Here is a 7,516-nt window from a genome sequence, read left to right on the forward strand (position 1 = left end):
ATTTTATGTTCCTGTCACCAGCATGGTCTCAGATGGTCCTTCTCTCTCTCTCTCTCTCTCTCTCTCCAATAGCCTGCCTCCCATCTGAAAAGCCGCTGTCCCAAAAAATCACTCTTGTACCTGCCATTGTTTTCTTGATTGCTTCCTGTACCTCTGAGTTTGGCCTTAAGGATAACATCGATTAGGAAAAGACCACGCTCGATTTATTATTATTGTGTTTCTTCCTCAGCCATGCTCTGTTCCGAGGAACTATTCCTGAACCACTGGAGCCAATTAATGTCCAAACAGATGTGCAACGCCGAGAGCTAGGCTAAGCTTTGCCGCAGGGTCAAGTAGCCTGAATCTAATCTCCTCAGCGGAATTACATTTCCGCCATCATGGCCCCATACCTGCTGACCTGCTCTCTTGGGCCACCAGACAGCGTTTGCGTAATCACATGTTGCCGTTGCTGTGGGATAACTCGACATGACCTGTGAGCAGCAGCGTGTACGTTATTAGTGACATTGTTGCTGTATTGGACTGGGATGGCTGCGGAGACTAAAGCTGCAAAAAATGGAAAGTCTGCAACGTTATAATGAGGAGAAGTGCCTCAGTTCCATTTGATTCTTAATGTGTCATATGATCATGTCTTTGATGTGCATTTCCATGTCTTTCCTCTCCTCATTTTATTCTGATTTGTGTTTGCAGAGAATGGAGAGGGAGATACAAACACAGAGAAATGAAATACCTGAGGCAAAAATGGGACTTTACACTTGAAAGTGGAAAGCATTACTTATGCATTAGGTATGTCTTTGAAGAACCCAAAACATGCATATTTCCCTATTTCTTCCCCCCAAATAATACAGATAAAATCAATTATTCATTTGTAAATGTTTATTTCACTTCAAAAACAAGTATGACATGGGCCTTGATGTTGGAAAAACTGTTCCTGCAGTAACCCACACTCACAATGCCCTCATCGGAAGTTTATACTTCTGTTTTGAAGTTATACAGAAGTGTCCTACAGCATGAATAAACAGTGATTTCCAACAAATACATACAGTCGGTCCATGTTTTTATGTTAATGTTATCAACCAACATTTTATTGTGGGCAGAGTGACCTCTAAAAACAGGAAAAACAGGGGACATCTGTTCCTTTTTAAAAGGAGAGTGCAAGAGTTCAAATGTAAGAAATGACTAACAAGATGGGAATGTTTTGTAACCATAGCTAAGCCGAAATGATCATCTTTAATGTGTGATTACAAGTGCTACTGTTATCATTCAATAGATTATTTAATAAATACCTGTTAGAGGCTAAAATATCCAAAGTATTCACATTATTTTTAATTGGAAATTGCATTTATTGGGAAACCCTTAAAACTAAAAAGAGGCCTCAAGTATAATTACTTCAGTGTGAAATACTTTGAACTACTTCAACTCAAAACCTTCTAATCGTCATTTCAAAAGCCAAACACAATAAGCATTAGTTGCACTCAGCTGAGGACCCATTGTGCTAATTTATTTCACAATATCATCGTACAATACAAGCTCCTGATGAGGCCCTGATGGTCTGCACTGATAAATACAAAAATCTGTGGTTGAAAATGGGGTCAGAAGCCCTGATGGTGTCTGCAGGAACATTTTCATTACTTTAGATGCTCTTGGCAATGCGCAGCTTCTTGATTAGTGGGTTTTTCGATTTGTAATTTTCCTGCACTCAATGAAGGGAAGAGGGGGGAATTCTACAGCTGAAGCCCATAATTAGGTTGATTCCTATCCCGACTACACTGGATGCATCAGGCTCAAGCACAAGATTGATAGTTTCTTATTTTAGAAATAGTTTTGAGACACAAAAAACATACTTCATGACAGTCAAGATAGGTATTTGTTTACTGTTTATGGCCATCCAGACCCAACTTAAAATCAGCAGTCATCCGAGTCCGCACAGGCGCTGTCAGCTGATCACCACTGATCCAACTCATCTAAATGGGTTGAGACCTTAATCACTGCAAACCCTTTTGACAGAAGATTGACAGTACTCGTTGTTTCAACAACTGCCCCAAAATTACATATGTAACATTCAAGTTTCCGTTTTCAGTTTCCTTTAATTTTGCTTTTGAAAGCCCAAAACCCACTTACTGTTTACAACAAGCTAATTTTTCATTGCTTTCCTTTTAGTATGGCGCTCCAACAGCATTGACAAAGTTACACCTAGTTGTTATGACACACACACACACACACACTATTTTGCCCCTCTCATGCATTTGAAAAGCAATGGACAAAAAAAAAAAACAGGGCTGGACTGCATTACATAATTCAAAGAACAACCTAATAAACTAGTAGCTTAGAGTTGGGCTGGTGCATAGGGAAAATGTAGGCTCATCCTGATTGGTTGAGAAGGCTCAGTTTCAAGGATGTGTTCAAGAAAGATTTTCTACTTAATTGATTATTTAGAGCTACATATTGACGCAGCGTTGAGGGAAAAGGAACCTAGTCTGGATTCCACACATCCAGCTCTGCTCTATCATCAGCAACTGTCCTATTTATTATTTATTATTATTTAAATCACAGGCAGGGTGAAAGGGCCGATAGCAGCAAAACACCAGTGATGGAAGTTAACAGATAAAATGACACAGTTGGCCATAACAAGGCTATTTCAGTCGGTGAGATAGTTCATTTTGTCCGTAAATGTTTCATTCCACAATTCATCTCTGACACATAAATTGTATTTGAGCCGGATCTTCCAAGGGCTAAAGTGAAGTCCCTCCTCTGCAATGTTAAATGACCTCTGGAACAATTTGATTATGATGTCTTGCTGACAGACAGATTTATCACGGGAGTGGAGCCATGTAATGGATATGAGCACAGCTCTGGTGACAGGAGAGAAGACGGTGGGAGTGAGGGATGAGGGATAGAGGAGTAGAAGCAGGAGAGAATGGACTCTAAAGCCTGCCTAAGTAATCCATTTACATGTGTGTCATATGATAAATAAATGACAAATGACTCCTCTTTTCATAGCCCTAGTAAAAGTGAATTATGGCGTTAAGGTACCAGCGGCATGTTAACTTCACTCAGAGCAAATGGATCCTGGAGGAGCCGTTTTACCACAAAACTGTAAACACTGATTACATTTATGACCCTGTTTGAAGCCGGAGTGCTACACATCAGTCCTGGCGACTTCCTTACTGATATTACCAATTATATTCCCACTCGGCAGGTCTAATGAAGCTGGATGTGTTTTCTTTAGCTCCAGCCTGTATGCTTGACACATTGTTAACAGTGTTGACATCTCTGCAGACACAGCACAGGGGTCTTAAAGGTTGGATGAGCCGCAATTCAACACTGCGGTCAACAACAAAAAAACAAGCATTTTCAAAATGTCACCACTGAGGCTTAACTCTTCTATATTCACTGCTTCTTTCTGTCCTCGCTGATTGTCTGTCAGCACTTGGCTGAACTCCATAACTCTACGCACAATGGAAATACAAGGAAGAGTGGCTCCTGTGACATTTGTTTGGAGACCTGCGTGATGTCTGGAGTCTTTCTGCGATGGATGGGGGACCGGTGTTAACTGTGCCACTGATGGAGACCTCTGCCAAGCAACAAGTGCTGACATTATTCTTCCTCCTGCACTTTTCTATCAATCACATTTTGCGAGTGTTTTCCACAGAGACTGGGGAGGACAAAGGTGAGCTGAGGAGGGGGGAGTATGTAAGGACAGCTTATCTGTCAGAATGTGCATCAGGACAGGATAAATAATTTGACTGGCCCTGACAGACCTTTCACTTTGCCTTTCTCTGACATAGGATGCTGTCAAACTGACAGCAGATTTGTTTCCTTGTGGCAGGCCAAGGGAAGTCACTGTCAGACCACTGGCATACAACAGGAAAGGGGAAGTGGTATCAGCAACAAACTGCTGTGAAAGTCCTCTAATTTATTCATTTTCTTATATAGAAAGGGTAGTACACAGAACAGTGTGTTTAAGATATTAAAAGCACAGGAAACTTAATTGCTTTTTTGGCCATATCTATATACATGTAAACCTCAAACAGCAGCTAACAGCCACTTTTGTTTATTCTGAAGTCCAGATGCCAGGAAAGCGTGGGCGTTTCATTTACATGCAAATAAAATCATAGCAAACCACAGAAACAATGCAATCCACCTTAAGGCCACAAACAACAAGAAACCCAAATGGCTTGATTGCTAGGGCAATATGCAAACATGGCGCGCACACAGAAATCTCACAGGCATGAACTGTATATTTTAGCCAGATAAGCTCTTAGCGACCTCACATCTGGCAACAACAAAGCAAATGAAAAGTTTGTGTCGAGCACTGAGAGAGTATCTTTAAAGAGGCGAACAGGCTCTTAAACGTTACACACATACCATACAGTTAATTATGAAAACGTAATGAACTTAATTCTAAAATAGATAAAATAACTCACCTGTTGGTGAGCTTCACGAAAGTCCCAACGCTGCCTCGTGACCTGAGTCCAGTTTGTTTTGTATCCACTTTTTAAAGTATCCTCTATCTCTGCCAGTTGGAATCAGCTCCCTTGATTTTTTTATGCTACAAAATCCAGAGAAATGTTCTTGCTTCTTCTGTAGTAGTGACTGTAGCTGTCGCAGAGGTCGGTGACTGACCAGCTGTTATCGCTAATTAGCTTAATGACTGACACTAATTCGTCCAGTGAGCAAGTTGTCTCCTAACCAAACTTTTGTGTGTTGAAATACTGCCGCTGAAACTGTTTTTTATTTTATTTTTTAAACTTACAGATAATGAAGACGGTCACATTTTTATTCTAACAAGTGTGTAACGTGATAAGAGGGGCTAGTTGTGGGTCTACAGCTCCCTATGACAGCTCCCCTCTGCGCCATGGTACGGTGGCCCTGAGAGGTCAACATAGGCAAATTAAGAAAGCACATCAAATACAGAGATACATATATATAGTATTATTGGGCAGAAGGGACCGTTTCATATACACACAACTTGTAGTATATATAACTAGTTTTTTGCAAGACCAATGTGTTCAGCTCGTGCTCTTCTGAAACACATTCAACACTAAGGACTGGAACCAAAACTACCATGTCAGCAAAACCTAAAGATAGTTTAAAACAATTACCCACAGGTTCTGAAAGTAATTATTGATGTATAGCCAGCTAACATAACATTGTCAAAGGGTAGAATATGTTTTTTTATAAATTATAATGATTTGTTTGTGTTTACAGATCGTTGCAATGCCCCCAAGTTGCTAAAAATCACTTCAACAGGTTTAAGGTTTTTTTTTAAGAAAGAAACTAAATTGGATTAACAATAAACAGAAAGTGGTTAATTTCTCATTTATATTTTGACCAAAATAGCCAAAGGTTTGATGGTGTCTTCATTCTTATTTTCCATCTTCATTTGAAAATTCACATTGCAATGCATGTGGTATGTCTTACCTAATTATTGCAATACCCAGCATTTTGATATCAACACAAAAATTTCCGATGTTTGGAGGGAGGGATTTCCAGAGAGTTGGGGCAGCAATGGCAAAGGCTCTGTCCCCCACGCTGCGGTGCTTGGTCCTGGTGATTGGGGTCAGAAGGTTAAGGTGGAAGATCTGAGGTGGCGGAAGGAGGTCTGTCAAGGAATGGGGGGACATGTTATTGATTATAAATATACAGAAAATAAGTAAATGACTGGGTTAGAAAAATAAAGTAAACTTTTAAATGGACAGCATTTTCTGGTGCTTAAATCAGTGTTATTTCATGTCTTTGATTGCATCAGTGATCATCAGAATACTTAATCAGCCAGATATTCATGTGTTAATACTTTCCCCTGCATGAGATGGAGGTTGAATCACTCTGCTTTCTAAGGAAGTGCCTCTAGTTTAGGCACAGTGTGTCATTACATTTTAATGTTAATGAAATATTAAATTTCCAGTTTGAAATCTTCTTACATGAGTTTCTGTTGTTACCTTAATAAATCATCATCTTTAAACTTCTATCGAGGACGACTTCTTTTGAGGTTGTGTCTGCAGAGAAGATGGTAATGACTTTCACTGCTGTCATCAATACATGCACCCATGATGAGTAAACACATTCACAACTGCACATAACCGATGGATTTTCTTCTTCAAACAACTTTCAGTCTTTTTATGTATATTGACCATGTATTTTAGTAGTTTATTTACTCCTTCAACCACTGCCGCTGCTGCAGAGCCATCACTCAAACATAAAAACAGCTTCTTATGCACACACATCTCAGCAAAATTAATGACTCGGTATGATGCAAGTGTTTTGCCTCTTTTGCAGAGAATTTTCACACATTACTTGCGTTGACAGTTTTGTGGGCTTTCGGATAAATTTGATTAAATGACTTAACCACTGAAGCGAAACTTACAGTTGATATACGGCAGTCATTGCTAATAATTGCATGTTTGTTAAATGGCTCTAGTGGCATTTCTGCGTGTCACAGTGTGCCATGACGTGAGCCTTCAATCATCAGGAAACACATTATCGTAGGCCACACACCCACAGAATGCTGACTACTTCCTTTCACAAAGACGTCTACAATTATTTGACAAACACATCAGTTAATCACCTCACAAGCTGAATGAACGTACACTCTGAAGTCTACAATCCAGTGATCAAAATGTGTTTTAAGTTAAAACGACCATTTAAAGTATAAAAAAATCCATTGATGTTTCTCTTATTGTTTCTTGGTTGAATTCCCTCAGTGTTTTCCTTCTAAGAGCCAACAGAGAGACTGCTGACAAGGCAGCTGGCCCAGATTTGGCTTCCCCATGCAGCAGTATGATCAATAGATTGCGATTCACATTGAGGACCAGTGAACAGCGGTGTGAAACTGCACCCTCTTCACCCTCCCAGAATTGCCCGTCGAGGGAGAATCAGTCAATTAAGTTCAAAAAGAAAATGTACAGGAGATTGATTAAGCAGGCAGAAGTGGGCTTTTCAGCACTATCACAGGTCGCAGCAGCATACTCTGAACGCTGGAGTCAATGCAGCGCAGTGGGGGCCACACCACTTCATCATGTCAGAGGCAGGATTCTTGGAGAAACTGTGTAACCAACAGTACGATCCAACCATAATATGTGGCGTGTTCACAAAAGGCAATTGAACCACTGCCGAATGAAAAGCTGAAAATTCCAGCATGCTGACTGTGACTCAGACGGACGAACTTGTTAGACAGGATCAATGAGCAGGTTGCACTTCCTCTTTAGACAAATTGGACTTAAAGTGGTAATGTGTTATTCTTTGCCACATCCTCCAAAAAATAGGGGGCAGCATTTCACCTTGTGTGAGAATAACATGAGTAACAAATTGCAGCGATGAAACTGTTTAAGATTCTGTAAAATTACAGACACACAGTTGTGTCAATGTCCTCAAAAACATGCTTTCCAAATAAAAAAAAGGCCTCCACCCAAACTTAAGAGTCTGTGTTTGAAGTCAAAATGAAATAAAAAATTTCCTGTATAACCTTTTCGATCACATAGTCATATTGTACATCATGTTTAACAATTTATGCCAAAAA

At 40.0% G+C, this 7,516-nt stretch overlaps 1 long non-coding RNA gene across 1 annotated transcript in view; it reads right to left on the minus strand.

The window, feature by feature from the left end:
- LOC131962318 (uncharacterized) overlaps positions 1 to 4,829 on the minus strand; it is a 92,171-nt gene extending 87,342 nt beyond the window's left edge. Inside the window, exon 1 of the long non-coding RNA XR_009389920.1 lies at positions 4,425 to 4,829. This is a non-coding gene — a long non-coding RNA (uncharacterized LOC131962318). The remainder of the gene's footprint in view (positions 1 to 4,424) is intronic.
- Between the last annotated feature and the right edge of the window lie 2,687 nt (positions 4,830 to 7,516).

This window comes from Centropristis striata, chromosome 3, assembly GCF_030273125.1.
Source record: "Centropristis striata isolate RG_2023a ecotype Rhode Island chromosome 3, C.striata_1.0, whole genome shotgun sequence".
In the NCBI taxonomy this organism is placed as follows: Eukaryota; Metazoa; Chordata; class Actinopteri; order Perciformes; family Serranidae; genus Centropristis; species Centropristis striata.